At 37.4% G+C, this 16403-nt stretch overlaps 1 protein-coding gene across 2 annotated transcripts in view; it reads right to left on the reverse strand.

Moving 5' to 3' along the window:
• LOC139981300 (uncharacterized) overlaps window positions 1-11497 on the reverse strand; it is a 35444-nt gene extending 23947 nt beyond the window's left edge. The window contains exons 1-2 of one of the 2 annotated variants that reach the window (XM_071993565.1): window positions 11356-11478; window positions 5434-5497 (exon numbers count right to left, since the gene is read on the reverse strand). The gene's annotated coding sequence lies outside the window, so the exon portion shown is untranslated. Of the gene's footprint in view, window positions 1-5433; window positions 5498-11355 lie in introns of both variants that reach the window. The other variant, XM_071993564.1, reaches the window with a different exon arrangement.
• Window positions 11498-16403: the final 4906 nt, after the last annotated feature.

A 16403-nucleotide genomic window follows, 5' to 3' on the forward strand; every position in this document is an offset into this window, starting at 1 on the left:
TTTAACATTTACCTCGCAATTGGACTTTAGTCGAAAACATTTCACTTAAGTGGAATACATTCTACTTAAGTGAAATGTTATTCCATTAAAGTAAATTGTATTCCACTTAAGTGGAATTCAATTTCACTTAAGTGGAAATGGACATTTCTATTTTACTTAAGTGGAAATGCATTCCACTTAAGTGGAATTGTATTTCACTTAAGTGGAAATGCACTCCACTTAAGTGGAATGCATTTCACTTAAGTGGAATACATTTCCACTTAAGTGGAATAACATTTCACTTAAGCTTAATAGCCCATCTACTTCACTTAAATGGAATACAATTCCACTTAAGTGGAATTGTATTCCACTTAAGTGGAATTGTATTCCACTTAAGTGGAATACAATTTCATATAAGTGGAAAACAATTTCACTTAAGTGTAATAGTATCTTTTGGGCGTCAATTTCACTTAAGTTGAATTCTATTCTGCTTAAGTAAAATACAATTCCACTTAAGTGGAAATGTTGATATGTGGCTTATATATAAATACAATTTAGGGTAATGTTGGTCGTAACGCATTCAATTGCTCATCACATATGATGATGTAGTGGATCCTCGTAGCACGTGTACATCATGGCTATGGCTAATCATTCACATCCAACATTGCTGGAATGCGATCAAATAGCTGTTGTTGTTAGAGACACAATTCGAAGTGTTGTTTCCTCACTAGCACAGGGGAACAATCAGTATGATGCACAACAGAGGCGACTTACATCTTGTTTAAGTAACATAGCCAGAATTCGTAACTTTTTAGATAGTGAAACTTTTGACGAAATAAAAGATTCCATCCAAAACCCCCAAAAAAGTAATATGTTCTCTTGCCCTTGTCAATGCGTTTTCGGCTGTAGCTCCAACCACTTGTAATGTATTTGCCATGGCTTTATTTTTGGTATTCGCCAAGTACCAGGTCAGGTACGTACGTACACACCATGCACGGATGTTAAGTGCTAGCTGGATCCCGATGGACAGCCGATATTCATTGTGCACATATCGACACCACGTACGTACGCACACGTATCGCGGCAAGTTGTTTATAATGGCGCGCAAAGGCATGGGCAAAGTTTGGCGTTGAATGTACTAGCCAATCACATTCTGGAATAGACTAGCCAATCACATTACACTTAAGTGAAATAGACTATCCAATCACATTTCACTTAAGTGGAATGCATTTACCCTTAAGTGGAATTGTATTCCACTTGAGTGAAATAGACAGGACATTCCACTTAAGTGGAATTGTATTCCACTTAAGTAGAATACAATTCCACTTAAGTGAAATGCATTTCCACTTAAGTGAAATACAATTCCACTTAAGTGGAATGCAATTCCACATAAGTGAAATAGAATTTAGCTAAGGTAAAATGCAGTGACAAGTTGATGAATTCAGCTTAAGTAAAATACAATTAAGCTTAAGTGGAATGGACAGGATTTGGTAAATTGAAATTAAGTACAGGGGAAACAGTAGTTTACTCCGGTAGAGAAGATGGTGTACATCGGAGTGGAGTGGCAATCATGTTGTCAAAGCATGCTGAAAGGGCACTCATAGAATGGAGACCGGTGAATGACAGAATCATCACAGCAAGATTTTATTCCAATTACATAAAAGCGACAATAATCCATGTGTATGCACCAACTCTGGATGCAACAGATGAAGCAAAGGACAGTTTTTATGAACAACTTCAAACAGTTGTAGAAGATGTAAATCAACACGACATGGTGATTATAACCGGAGACATGAATGCGAAAGTTGGAGCTGACAATAAAGACAAGGAAACAGTTATGGGGAAACATGGGATTGGAGTCATCAACAATAATGGAGAAAGACTAGTTGACTTTTGCGGATTGAATAACTTTGTAATAACTGGCACATTGTTCCCACACAAGGAAATACACAAGAACACCTGGACATCTCCTGATAAAAGGACAAACAACCTAATTGACCATGTTCTGATCAACAAGAAGTACAGGTCTTCAGTCAGGGACACAAGGGTAATGAGAGGTGCTGATGTTGCAAGTGACCACCAGCTTGTAAGAACGCAAATAAAGCTTAAACTCAAGAAACAAGACAAGAAAGCCAATCCAAGAATGAAATACGATGTGAGCAAATTGCAGAATCCAGCAATTAAGAACCAATTTTCAGTGGAACTCAAGAACAAATTTGCTGTGCTTGAAGCAGTATCAGACGATGTAGACATTGAAGCAAAATGGGACAATTTCAATAATGCATTTAACCAGTCAGCTAAAGAAGTTCTTGGAACCAGAAAGAGGAATCAGAAGCCATGGATAGGTGTCGAATCATGGAAGAAAGTAGAAGAGAGAAAACATATTAAAATGAAAATTGAAAATGCGAAATCCATCAGAATTAAACAGCAACTCCAATCAGAATACAAGGCTAAAGATAAAGAAGTCAAATCAAGCATAAGATCAGATAAGAGAAAGTGGGTGGATAGTTTGGCAGGTGATGCACAACGAGCAGCTGAAAATGGTCAAATGAAAACTCTATATGAATTAACAAAAACTATTTGCAATGAGAAACCGCGTCATGCAACAGGAGTAAAAGATAAGCAAGGCAATATCATTACAGACGAGGAGGGAAAAAGGACAAGGTGGAAAGCACATTTTGAGGAAATTCTGAACAGAGATATCCCGACAAACCCAGTGGTAAAGATAAGTGTTGATATACCAGAATTAGAAACCATTGACACCACACCAGTGTCTAAAGCAGAAGTAAAGAATGCAATTAAAAAGTTGAAAAATGGAAAGGCAGGAGGAGTGGATATGTTAACACCTGAATTGTTAAAAGCAGACATAGATACAACAGCCGACAAGTTACACAGCATTATATGTGATATCTGGGATCAAGAAAAAATACCAAAAGACTGGAAGAAAGGTCTAATCGTGAAATTACCGAAGAAAGGAGACTTAACTGAGTGCGGAAACTGGCGAGGGATAACATTGCTGCCTATTGCAAGCAAGATACTGGGAAGAATTGTTATTGACAGGATTAAAATAGGCATTAACAAGAAACTTAGACCAGAACAAGCAGGATTTCGTCAAGGAAAGAGCACAACTGAACAGATCTTCATACTGAGAAATATTATTGAACAATCCATTGAGTGGCAATCTTCATTATACATAAATTTCATCGACTTTGAAAAGGCTTTTGATTCGATTCACCGGGACAGTTTGTGGGAGATCATGAGGCATTACGGCATACCAGGGAAAATCATCAACATAGTCAAACTAATGTATTCAGACAGTGTGTGTGCAGTGTTAGATGACGGCGAAGTAACAGAGTGGTTCCAAGTAAAGACGGGGGTAAAGCAAAGATGCGTAATGTCCGGATTTTTGTTTCTTCTTGTGATTGACTGGATGATGAGAGAGACTACCAAAGACAACAACACAGGGATCAGGTGGCAGATGATGTCTAAGCTTGAAGATCTAGATTTTGCAGATGACATCGCGCTCCTATCTTCCAGCCATTCTCAAATGCAAAAGAAAACAAACAGTTTAACTGGTCTTGCGAGTAGAGTTGGACTTAAAGTAAACAAAAAGAAGACAAAGATCATGAGAATGAATAACAAGAAGAGGGATGCAGTCAAAATAGAAGAGGATGACTTAGATGATGTGAATGAATTTGCATACTTAGGTGCAATAGTAAGCAAAGATGGAGGTGGAGAGAGGGAAATGAATAGCAGAATAAACAAGGCAAGAGTTGCATTTACTAAACTGAACAAGATATGGAGATCCAAACAGTACGGAAGAAAAACCAAAAATCAAGCTATACAAAACTTTGGTAAGACCAGTACTTCTTTATGGTTGCGAAACGTGGAAAATGAACAAAAGTGATGAAAATAGACTGGATTCCTTCCAATACCAGTGTTTGAAGAAGGCACTACAAATATTCTGGCCCAATATCATTTCAATGGATGAGCTCAATAAATACACCCAAACTGCAAGAATAAGTCAAGAAGTCAAAAGAAGAAGATGGAATTGGATTGGTCATGTTTTAAGGAAACCAAATGATCACCATTGTACGATTGCCCTGACATGGCGGCCAGAAGGGAAGCGGAAAGTTGGCAGACCAAAAACAACGTGGAGGAGGACAGTAGAAAGAGAAAGAAAGCAAGGCGGGTGGAAGACTTGGAATGAGGCAAGGGAAAGTGCACGAGCCAGGGACAAGTGGAAACAGAGCGTGATGGCCTTATGTGCCACAAGGCACGAAGAGGATAGTTGAGTTGAGTTAAGTGGAATGGTATACTACTTAAGTGAAATTGAATTCCACTTAAGTGAAATGTATTCGACTTAAGTCAAATTGCGAGGTAAATGTTAAAACGGCTTGCCATATGTGCAGAGGGTCCGTGGTTATGTATCGCACGACTCTGTTGCTGTAAATTTAAAGAAGTTAAATCAAACCGAAACAGTTGGAAGATGATACAAAAATCACCATATAATATAAACGTAAGACAATTTCTGTGTTCAATAACTATAATCCACAGTAACAGTGGTACTACTAACATGCTTGACTAAATACTAGGCCTATATCTTTCGTATTATATTATCTGAAAACCGTGCCAAAGGGTCATAATAAACCGTTCAAAGGGTCATAATTTTGAAAATCAGGGTCAATGTCTATGCTCAAAACTAAGTCTATCAGTATAAAGTTTAAAAGCATCTCAAGTAAATAGTCAACCAGAAACGGTCAAACTGTCCGATGTTTTTAAGCAGTATCGAAGCAAGCTAGCAAACGCCTGGTACTTATCTGCGTACATTGCCATCGCAGTACTCTGTACAGCAAGTTCCACCATCACTTCGAAGCTTCACCCTTGTCAAAACTAACTTATTCGATTTATTGGCTTTTAAGTTTTGGATCATCAACCTAAGTAATACTTACCTTCAAAGAAGGACAGTCATCTACAATGAGACGTGTACACTCACAGTCCATGGTCGCAGTCTCATGTTTTACGAACTTATGGATGTAAATGTACCACAAACAAGTCCGCGCAAAAGCAACATATAAACACATTTTTTAACCAAGTTGATTCAAGACAGTCGCCAGTTCACACAGTACGTGTATGCGTATCACGATCCACTGCGTACACGTCTATGTTAATGTACAAACACACACGCAAAGCGTAAGCAAGAACTTCCCAATTCAGCATCAAATGTGCAAGACCCAGCCAATGAGAAGCGAGGTATGCAAATGATGGCCTTTACCGTGCTGGGACACAAAATCTTGCGTGCGGTCAAATAGGCAAAACGAGCGACTTGAAGTTAGCAATCCTATTTCCGCAGCAAATACACTCTCGTGTGTACACGCACAGGTGATTGCCTGTTATATATAACGTACATATCGCGAACGTAGACAGCCTACCATGCCCAGTTGGTATACGTACATAGCGTTGCACATCATACAGTCTCTCACTCAAACTACAGTTCATAAACCGTTCTTTGAAGTCGCTGAAATAAAAAAAAACGATCAAATTTACAGTAAATGGAAACTTGTAAAGTATTTGGAACACCGAAAGATGAAAATTAGCGGAATCGATGTCAGAGCAGAATGTAGTACCGAGAAGCTTAGGCTTCTCAGAACTGTCCGATTGTAAACGTTAGAGTAACCTACATGCGAACATTACTCGCAATGGAGCTGAACATCACAATGTTAACAACGAAGAGTCTGCTGTTCAAACTTATCTTGTTTTACACAAAGACCACGAAACCACCGATCTACTACAGATATGGCGGCATAAGGAATTTTTTAAAACATTTCTAATTTATAAGAAATGTCACAGAAAATTAAGGAAGAAATTAATCTGTATACAAACGCGGTTTTTGTTGTGATTACTGTAGGTACTGTACGGAGCGTGGGTTATGTCGCAATTTGCATTTGCGAAGATGACGTCAAGTTCGTTACTGTTGAAATCATATTTGAAATGTCAATCCTTAACGAGTAAAAAATCGTTTCTCTGTCAAACGCAACATTAGCGTTCTCATACTTTGACAACATATTTGGAAAATGATTTATCTTTCTTTAAGGTAACTTCTTAAGGATACCAGACAATCCTTTTATACATTTTATACATTCTGTACCACTAATTCTAGCCTAGATTCATTGACAGATAAAGCGTGTCACATTTTAATTATTATTTGTTTTTAGGTTTCTAACAAGATTATCGTGCCAAAACGGTTATATGCAGCTTTTGTTTACGTCTTGCCACGTGTGTAAGTCGTCAATGTGGATTAACTTTCCACTCTTTCCGTACAGTGGATATATGTAAGTCGAAGGACATATACCGAGAAGCCTCTAAAGGAGAGAGCGGGATGGTAGCGCTATAGTCTCTTCTGAAAGGAGACAATACACTTAAGTAAAATTTACTTGATTTTCATGTCAAATAAGAACACTAAAACATTTAAGTAAAATTTACCTAACTGCTGGTTTGTAAAGTTTTACATGATTAGCATGTAACGCAACTAAAATTATTATTATTATGAAAATAAAATTAATAATATATAAATAAAATTCTTATGAAATATTTGCCAGCGATTTCTACATAGCACCCGTTCAGTAAGCGTTTTACACATGTTTTGGTTAATAATTAAAAGTAGATTGATGCACCTTTTTTTTATTAAATCGATCACAACAGAAAGGCACATTTAAGAGACAACAAAAAGGAAGGACAACACAAATAATTCAGAACATTTGATGAATTCAACCTTTTATTTCAACAATTAAGAGGGTATCCCGTACATCTACAATGATGCATGATAAGTGAATCATGGCCATGATATTTTAACTTTTGTGTCCAGTTATGGATGACAGCTTGCATCAGCTACATAAGGCGGTTGTAACGACATTGATAGCAAACTTTCAAACGGTTGAAATCTTTCAGCAATGTAAATCCCACATTTACCAATAATAAAAAAATAACAAAAACATAAACATAAACAAAAGGTAATAACAAAAACCTGAACAAGAGGTACTATCTCTTAAAGGTGCATGTTTACGAAAATTTAAATGATTTATTTTTAGTTTCTGAGATGCATGCAGAAAAAGCAATTGATCGACTGAGGAATTTTCAACCGACTCCCTCGACATGTCGGTAGATATTTGAGAGCTCACCAAAATTAACATAATCAACTGTCTGATTGTAAAATTTGACAAAGATAAGTGAGCACTGTAGGATTATGTTGTAATACTATTAAGCACAATGGATCAATACTTATACATCCTCAAGTAAGAGGAAGGATCTTGAATATTTGGTGGTAGCCAGTTAACACTGAAATTATTTTGCCTTCACTTTTCATATTAATACCCCACCTCTTCAACGTTTATAGTAAAATATTATTTTAAAGCTAAAATTAAATCATAATCAACTGTCGGCCATGAAGACAATGACAAAGATAAAATTTTTCCTCTAGTCACCCATACATAAGCAGTATTTCCATAATCTGCTGCAGATAATAGTTTAATTTCAATTAAGAGTCAACAATCAACCAGTATCAAATAAAGAATGAAGAATGATGTGAACCGTGAAATCTTCTTGAAAGAAAATGGAACAATAGTGAACTTTGTGACATGAAACATATTTGCAATAAACTGACCATTATCATTCTTGGGACACTGATTGCTATGACACTATATCAGTTTCATGTTACTGTTTGTGTAATAAATTCTACATTCACAATGTTAAACACACAAACATCACGTTGATTGGATCTATGATTGTACTGCTGAGTATTAAGCACAACGAATCTAAACACTCTTACTATAACAACAATCCCTCAAGTCACCCGATGTGACGGGTCTGAAAATGTAATGACAAAGAAACAACTCTTCCTGATGTCAATTTAAAACAAGCAACAACTTTAGATACACAGTGATTTGTTCATTACTAGTTTAATTTGAATTAGCATGCAAACCAATCAAAACAAGTAGTGGTGAAATGAAAGGATATAAACTGTTTAACAGAAACTGGAAGATACACATCAAAGTGAACTTTGAGATGTGAAAACATGTGTAATGCTGACTATGACTACTGCTATACTGCAGTTACCTTGTCTTTGTTGTTGGCACGGTAAGCACGAAAATCTCGAATCTGGTTGCACTCCCCACGACCAGTTCATGCAACTAAAAAACAACTTTATGGCAAATTCCCAGTCATCAAGACATGCCTTTTGGTATTCCAGATTAAACATATATAATGATTTGAAGCACACATCAATGACCTACATAAATGTTCTCTGAGGGCATGTCTCTCGATGATCACAAATAACTGCTGAGGGTTTATTTTGCTTTCTCCAAGAAATAACACATATGCTGAGGCTTTCTGAAATATTTTGCAAATACAACTGCAAGTTGGTGCTTTCCTAAGTAACAAAAAAAAAAAAACACCAAAAAAAAAACGATAAATACATTCCCATCATAATAAGGCTGTGTAAAAACCTAAATAGTTCCTAGGCATTTATTGGCATGTATCACTCACAAAAACGTGACATCTGCATCCGAAAATAACAATCGTTTAGTGATTCAAGTGGTAAAAAAATTAATTATCAAGCAAGGACCTTCAACAGATATACTCTCAAGATGTTCTATTTGTAGTGTCTGTCATAATATTAAAAAAGACCTGTGGTACATTAAGCCCTGTCCACTGATTACTATGCATGATATCTGCACCAAAAACAACAGGGACCATCCTTTGGTCTTAATGGTTATAATTATGCCTTCTATCAACTCAAAAATTAATAGATTTGGTGTTTTCATGCTAATTTCGGAAAAATACTCATACTCAATACTGCCAGCCAATCATCAATATTTAATTAGCAAGCCCAAAATGGCAATGAAAACATAGTGATGATGGACCAACGCTCCACACCAAATATTAAGTAAATGTCATGTATAGCTACTTGAAAATTGCCTTCTAAAGTTTTTCAGCCCCCCACCCCTGCCCCCTCTCATTCCTATACAAGATATCTTCACTGAAAACAACAGGGAACACCATTCTGCCATGTATCAACTCAAATTAGTCTAGGATTCTTGAGATATCATGTATACAAGCAGACATCTCACACACAGGACATCACCATTGCATAGATTGTCTTTTGGCAAAAACAAAACAAAGAAAGCCCAAGTGTTGGAGGGATTGAAAACCATGTTCTTGAACCATATAATTTCTCCTGACGATTAAAAACATTCATCTTAAAAATCATTACCTCTGAGAAATTTACTCTCTACCAGGAATTGAGTAGTTGATAAATATTCTTCATTCATTAAGATAAAATATCTGCATCAAATTTATGCATTGCATTCCAAACACAAACTGACATAATTACAAATTTGGTGGGCAGAAGGACATGCAAACTTACACAATGGAAGTCTACGAAAGCTGCACGTGATTCCTTTACAGATAGTTTGCTCCTTTGCGTATCTCAGGAAACAAATGTGGTAACAAATGGATTGCAACATTGTTTTCCCATCTGAAAAATCAAGTTTAAAATAAGCATCACCCTGTTTTTACACTATGGTTATTGTTGAATATATTATATGTACATAAGTTTCCTTGATATTCACAGAGAGTAGTGTTATACCAACTAAACGAATTATTTAAGCTATCAAAGAAAAACGAGACATCTAGTCTACCAACTGCATACAGCCACAGCTTAAGTTAAAGTTAGCCCTAAAGTACAGGTAGGCATGGTGGCACTCACATTTACATATATCTGGCTTGCTTCGATTTTCAAAGTGGTAAACTTTCAGATTTTTTAACTCCTTGTAAACTCATGAGATAATAATGCAGTCTCCGGGGGGGGGGGGGGTCTCTTTTAAAGTAATTTAGAATAGTCGAATAATTTAGAATATTTTGTACAGGAAACTATATATCAATGGACAGGTGAGAAGTTGAGGTTTTCATGTCACATGACTTTTATTCAATTTGAGCTCATGCTGTATGACAATATGCAAATTAGGTCCCAAAATGGCATCTCTCCTGTCTATTGGCAATTAACTAAAAGTCAAGGAATTAAGTTGTCATCTTGTTTTATGTTATTTTGCTCACTCCAAGTGTCTGCAATTGCATACACTGCTATGATAAGAGCTAGATCACTTCCAAATTATAGTCTTAGTTAGGTCTATTAGTATCACCAATCCACATCAGCCTTGGCCTACTTGCTACCTGCTAAATTGGCAAACCAGTAATTATAAATTGCATCACATGAATACGTTTACTCTATAAAAAAAATGTATCAGCGTTACGATAGGCCAATGCGTAAGGCCGTTTTCAAATGTACTGCCTAGTATAGCCTAAGTATAAGCCCTATTATGTAAAAGAACTAGAAGGATACACTAAGTTATAGGACTAGGCGTAACTAAACTTTCGAATAGAATACACTAAGTAACAGTATAAATCAGCCGTTCGTCCGTGATTCTCTGACAAGTATGAGTTGACCATGACAAACAGCAGCTAGTCTATTATAACTTAATGTATACATTTAACGTTAGGTCTACGTAACGCAAGCGAATCAAAAGCAGTCTTCTATTTAATTTAGTCGTGAGCCTAGAAGCATTTCTCAGTATTGTCACGTTTACTTACAAAATAACTAAACTTACCTTCGAATTTCAATCAACTCTTCCAGGCCCCAGCTCTTCAACGTGATTTTCCATGCCATTGAAGCTCGAGTGGTCGCGAAGTGAATGTGGCCTGCGCGTGTATGGCCGTGGATTACTAGTATATTTAGTAACGATAAATGACTTCACTTGATAAACTGGTACAAGTTAGGTTGCATTATCTAACTCTGCATCCGTTGATTAACGCTTTGGCAAAGTTACTTGTAATCATGTAAACTGACTAAGTTGACTTTTACTATAGTTTTCGGCAATCCTCTATCGTATGCATACGTATACTTTTACTGAATGTTGTGTAATATTTACAAAATGCCATGAATTTTTTACAACCCGTGATTAACATAACATTATTTTACATGTTGTTTTCTGTGTGTATAGGGTCTCAGTAAGCCCATTGGCAAATGGTTCACTCACATACAGTAACTTTGCACCGCCTACCGCAATCTTTACATCATAATTACATCTAATGGTGCAGATGGATACATACTATTAGCTACTATATATTAACCAGGATGAAAACGGGAATGGTTACTCGTGTATAGACCACAATGAGAAAACAGAATGGCTCCTATATGTGTGAGTTTGTCTGCAAGAATATACGTTGACTTCCTTAAACGTGACCCTTATTTGACGCAACACGGTAGTAGTGAAAAATGTATCGAAGAAACACCCAAAAACAATTCCATGAGATAATACTTACAGTTTTGCTGTAGATTTTTCGGAAGAAATCTTCTTCTAATTAAGCAGTTGCAAGAATGCTTGCTTTTGGTGTTGAAACGATTGCAACGAATCAAAAGTATGAAACCTTAAGCTGTACTAAGTTATAAAACATTCGCTGATTTGCATACAATGGATATCACGGTGCAGCTGCGTGCACAAGTATCACAAGCGCCCAAAAAACAACAACATTGGACTCTTCCATTAGCCCAATAGGCTCATACGGAAAATATGAGTACATTTTGAAATCCAGTTGAGTTAAAAGCAGAATTCTTGGACAAGAATTTAAATGGACGAATGACAACCCCCCACCCTCCCCGGCCCCTCTCCCTCTTAAGAAATGTTTTCAGGAGAGGAGGTGTAAAACTGGATAAAATGATACCTAGGGTCAGACTAAATCGGAGAAGTAAGATTTTTCTTGGTAGACTGTCAATAACTTTTTTAACTGACCTTTTTCCACATATTGTACCCCACGTTAAATATTAATAATATTTTTCTATATTTTTATTATTTCTACCATGACATCTTAAACTACATTTTAGACATTGTAATATTTCATAAAGCTGTTTCTTATTATCTAAGTTTATGTGAGATGCATAGTGTTTATGACTTCGCACCATTTCAGGAATATCGAAAGTTGATTGGAAATTCGAAGTTGTAGCGATAACCCCCGTATAAAGGAATGGATCTGCCCTGATGTGCACAACTCATAATTATGTGATTAAGCCGATATTGTAACGATAGTTTTGTAAAGGCTCCGGATACTGTACAGTGTTGACTTGATGATGTGATCATTCTCGGCTTATTGGATAACATCATGTGTTTTTATTTTTTATATTACCTTTCCGGGTGGTCTTTGACGAACAAAACTCACGTCGGACAACCTAAAACACTGCTTAGGTTGTCCGACAGACGACTAGCATTTGCCGTAAGCTGGGGTAGACTGGGTCTTAAAAACGGCCCGGGCATTTTTTCACCTAGACCGGCCCATTATTCATTGATATGTTACTTACTAGTGATCGACGTCCTGGGGGAGGGGTCTAGGGGGAGCGGGTATCCCCTCCCCGTTGAGATTTTTTTTAAGTTAAGGAATGCCTAGATGCAAAATGGTGCAATATTTATCAATTTTTTAGGTTACAATAAGACCCACAAATAATTTCCAGAAGCAACGCTTGATTAAACTGAGGAAAGTTAAAAACGTAAACAAAAATAGGCTAAAATATATGTTTGGACTGGATTTTACTTAGTTTTCAAGCATTTTGTGACAATATGCTTGAAATTTCTTTGAAAAAAAGCTAAATAAAATCCACTAAAATATATATTTTCAATAACAGGAGCACATGTCATGTCTACGGGAGTAGAAGCCTACGCAGTTCGCTGCTTCTGGCAGCCACACCATCAATGATAGTTTTAGTGTCAAGTTTGGCCAAGATCCTTTTGTCCTCAGACATCAATATGAACGCCTCAAGTTGTTCTTGTGTCATTGTACTTCTTCAAACGGTTTTTGAGTCTCTTCAAGGCAGAGAAAGAACGTTCAATTGCCGCTTGTAACACAGGTAGCGTTACCAGCAGCTTGTAAGCAAGCTCAATGCTCTTGTAGGCATCGGTGAAAGGTTCAACTTGAGGAACACCTTGTAGCAGCAGAGATCGAAGACAGTCTTTACATGACTGATTCCCGGAGTTAAAATATATATTTCTACACAGTCCGTCTAAATTTTATTAACTACTGTGAAAATGGGTTGAAAATTTTACCAGGCTCCCCAACCCACCCGCCCATCGGGCCACCAGCCCACCGGGCATTGCCCAAATGCCCGAGCGGCCATATTCTTTAAATCAAAATCTAGCATAAGATAATGTTGTACCTTGTTGGTAACGCTAGCCGCCCCCCCCCCCTCCGTCCATATAAAAAACAACTTAATAAATAAATAAATAAATCACATTTTGGTCCAAAAATCCTACAATTTAAATGTATGCCCACCTCTTCGCATCGCTAACTTGCAGATTGCACATTTCGTTACTAGTGAAGACAGAATGTGGATATTGTTCATATGCACTAATGGTTACGTAAAGTATGGTATACTAAGTTGTACACTACAGACCCTGGCGGCCACGATCACGCTTGCTTTCTACCTTTACGGCCGCACGCACGTATGATAAGCTAGCTTGAGTACAACGTGTATGCAACGTGCTATACTGTGCATGTGGGCATACAGCATGTTCATTTTATGTTGCTACAATGTACATGCTGTACAGTACACCCTGGGCTTACCCTCTGTTTCTGGAAATGATCGGAAACGATTACAGAAATCATTTTTCACTACCAGAGAATTCCCGAAACCCAGTATGATAAATCATGAACAGTGTTATACACCAAATAAAGTGGCTATAACTCTACACTCATTATGGTTACCATGATTTTACAAGTTAAACCGTCTTAACAATGTTTGCGTCCGCTCAGAATAACTATCGCCCATACAGCCCTCCATGAAAACACGTACTTTAAAATACCTCTACAGGAACGCACATTAATTAGTTGTAATGACCCCTGACAAACATTGGCTAGTGCGCAACGGAAGCCTATAGTTATATGTCTATAATGTGCCCAAAAACTTCCTGAAGCGGGAAGTGTGCCGTAGACTAGTTACCATAGTTACAAGTAGTTGCATTTGAACAACATCCTGTGTGTTCATTAAGCAACATAGATACAATAATTCTTGCAGACAACTGTAAGGGATATATAAGCCAATCAATTCACAGGAATTTTGGAAACCACCATTGACTACATTTAGCATGAAAATCTCTGTAATGGAAATTTCGTTAACTCTGTACTTGCGGTTGATTGTTATGATATATTAGTTTTCAAATAAATTCAATCATCTGTACAAAGGATTAGAATGTTGGTTCTTTCGAGAAGAAGTTGTGGTTTTTTGTTAAGAAAGAAAGATATTTATTTATAAAATTGTCTTTCATAGGCCTAGCTGTGAGTGTGTGTACTTGGTGTTTGCTTCCCCAAAAATGTTTGCCAGACGGAAGAAATTTGAGGGTTTTGCGTCCCTGGCTAATAGATTGCGTCCCAGATGCAGTCCTGCATTCGTAACAATACTGTACACTACAGTTCTGTCCAAACTTTTTGCAGTCGATCTCCGTAGGACTAGTCACTAACACTAAGACTTAAGGTGGCATACTCCTATTAGAGTCTATATTTATCCGCTCGAATGTTCATCTATATTTCAGGAAAAGTGCCAAAAAGCAGCAGGAGAACATTTTTTTTGACCTGTTATAATCATGATCTGTGTTTTTTTTTTTGTGGCTTGCATGCTGAAGAGCACAAATGAAAGTACATGTGGTGCAAAAATTGGGTAAACTAGGTCAACAATTTTAGTCCCTTTATGCCTCCCAGGGAGCAGCGTACGATAATTGTTTACTACTGGGTGAAGAGGTTTGTTTACAAGTGGCGAAAACTCCAGGTTCGGATAGCAAATAATCTGCACGGTCATGATACGGAAAATTGATGGTGCCATGAAAAACTCGTCCGCAATCCAGTGATGGGTAGCGGTAAGCTGTGAGAACCTTTATCTAGATTTAGAGACCACATTGCTTTTGTGATTTAGTGTGTCAGTCAATAGGGCTTTTCCGGCAGATAGACTAGGCCTGTGTAGCCTAACGTTACGGTACTCCCCCACAAGGCAAAACCGTTACATTGTAGTATTACTTACGTACGGCTCTCGCGCATAGCGCGCAATTAAAAAATCCAAATTTTGGAAAATCGCAGGACGTACGCAATTACATTATAGTCACTGAGCATATATTTAGTAGCTACAGTACACACGATATGTACGATGTACCACGTCAGGCAAATCCAGTAATACTTTGTTTTGTGCTTTCATTGGACAACCAAAAATTCCTTTGGACAACCAAATATGAAGGCAAGGTTGACCGAAGGACAACCATAACATATTCTTAAAAATGAGCCCTGCCTCAGTCTCAGAGAATAATGATGATGAGACTGTAAGTGCTGCAGTTGCAGATTACTAATTAAACTCTTTAGTACTCTTCGGTACCGCTCTCTCTCTCTCTTGACTTTTGGAAACTTTCGGTTATATTTGGTTTCGATCGCAATCGTAGCCTATGCAGTCATGTAGGCGGATGAGTGTGTGGGCTCTTGTGCATACATGCGAGTGTGTGTGGGTGTATGTGTGTGCCTTGCTTGTGAACACGATATCTCAAGAAGTAAAGCTTGTACCAATCTCATATTTAGTATGTTGTTGTAACACGTTAAGTAAAACAAAAGTATTGGTGTTTTTTTTTGTTTTTTTTTGGGGGGGGGGGTCAAATGTCATTTGCAGTCACCAGAGGTAAAAATTCGGAAATCTTGTTTTATAATCGACCGTACCCCAAACCATGGATGCTGTTTTTACCTCCATGCCCCAACCGACCAGCCTATTAGATAACATGTGCGTTACGCCTCATAAAAAAAGGAGAGGTTGCTAGCACTTGGAAATTAGCTTACGGGCATCCGAAGATAGTATCAGCTAACCAGCAAACCAACAACCCAAGTTCGAATAAACCGTGTCGCTAACTGCATACGTTGTTGCATTTGAAATTTTAACGTTACATCATTATATCACTACAGAATTCTGTTTGTACATACAAAGTTCATCGGAATGAACGATACCGTTGTCACGAATCACAGACCAATATTAAAGCTTTGGTTCCATTGTTGAAGTTTTCCTTCGTATTTCGCATTGTCGAGATTAAGTGCCAAATAAAAACTTCAGCTTTGGATGTAGTAACGCTGGGGGAAATGACCAGATAAATAATTGGCAAAATGGACGAATCGCGCTAATCGAGTAGCGGTTCAAAGTAGCAATGAGGTACTTTTAGGCTTAGGATTCGCTCACACTTAGCTACTGTTTAATAAATGTCTAGTACAAGAGGAGCCTTAATGTAACAGAAGCCAAGGTATTTTTGCAAATGTTTTAGTATTCTTATTTTGAGACACCACAGTAGACCTAGTTGTTTATTTACGAT

Source organism: Apostichopus japonicus, chromosome 15, assembly GCF_037975245.1.
Source record: "Apostichopus japonicus isolate 1M-3 chromosome 15, ASM3797524v1, whole genome shotgun sequence".
NCBI lineage: Eukaryota > Metazoa > Echinodermata > Holothuroidea > Aspidochirotida > Stichopodidae > Apostichopus > Apostichopus japonicus.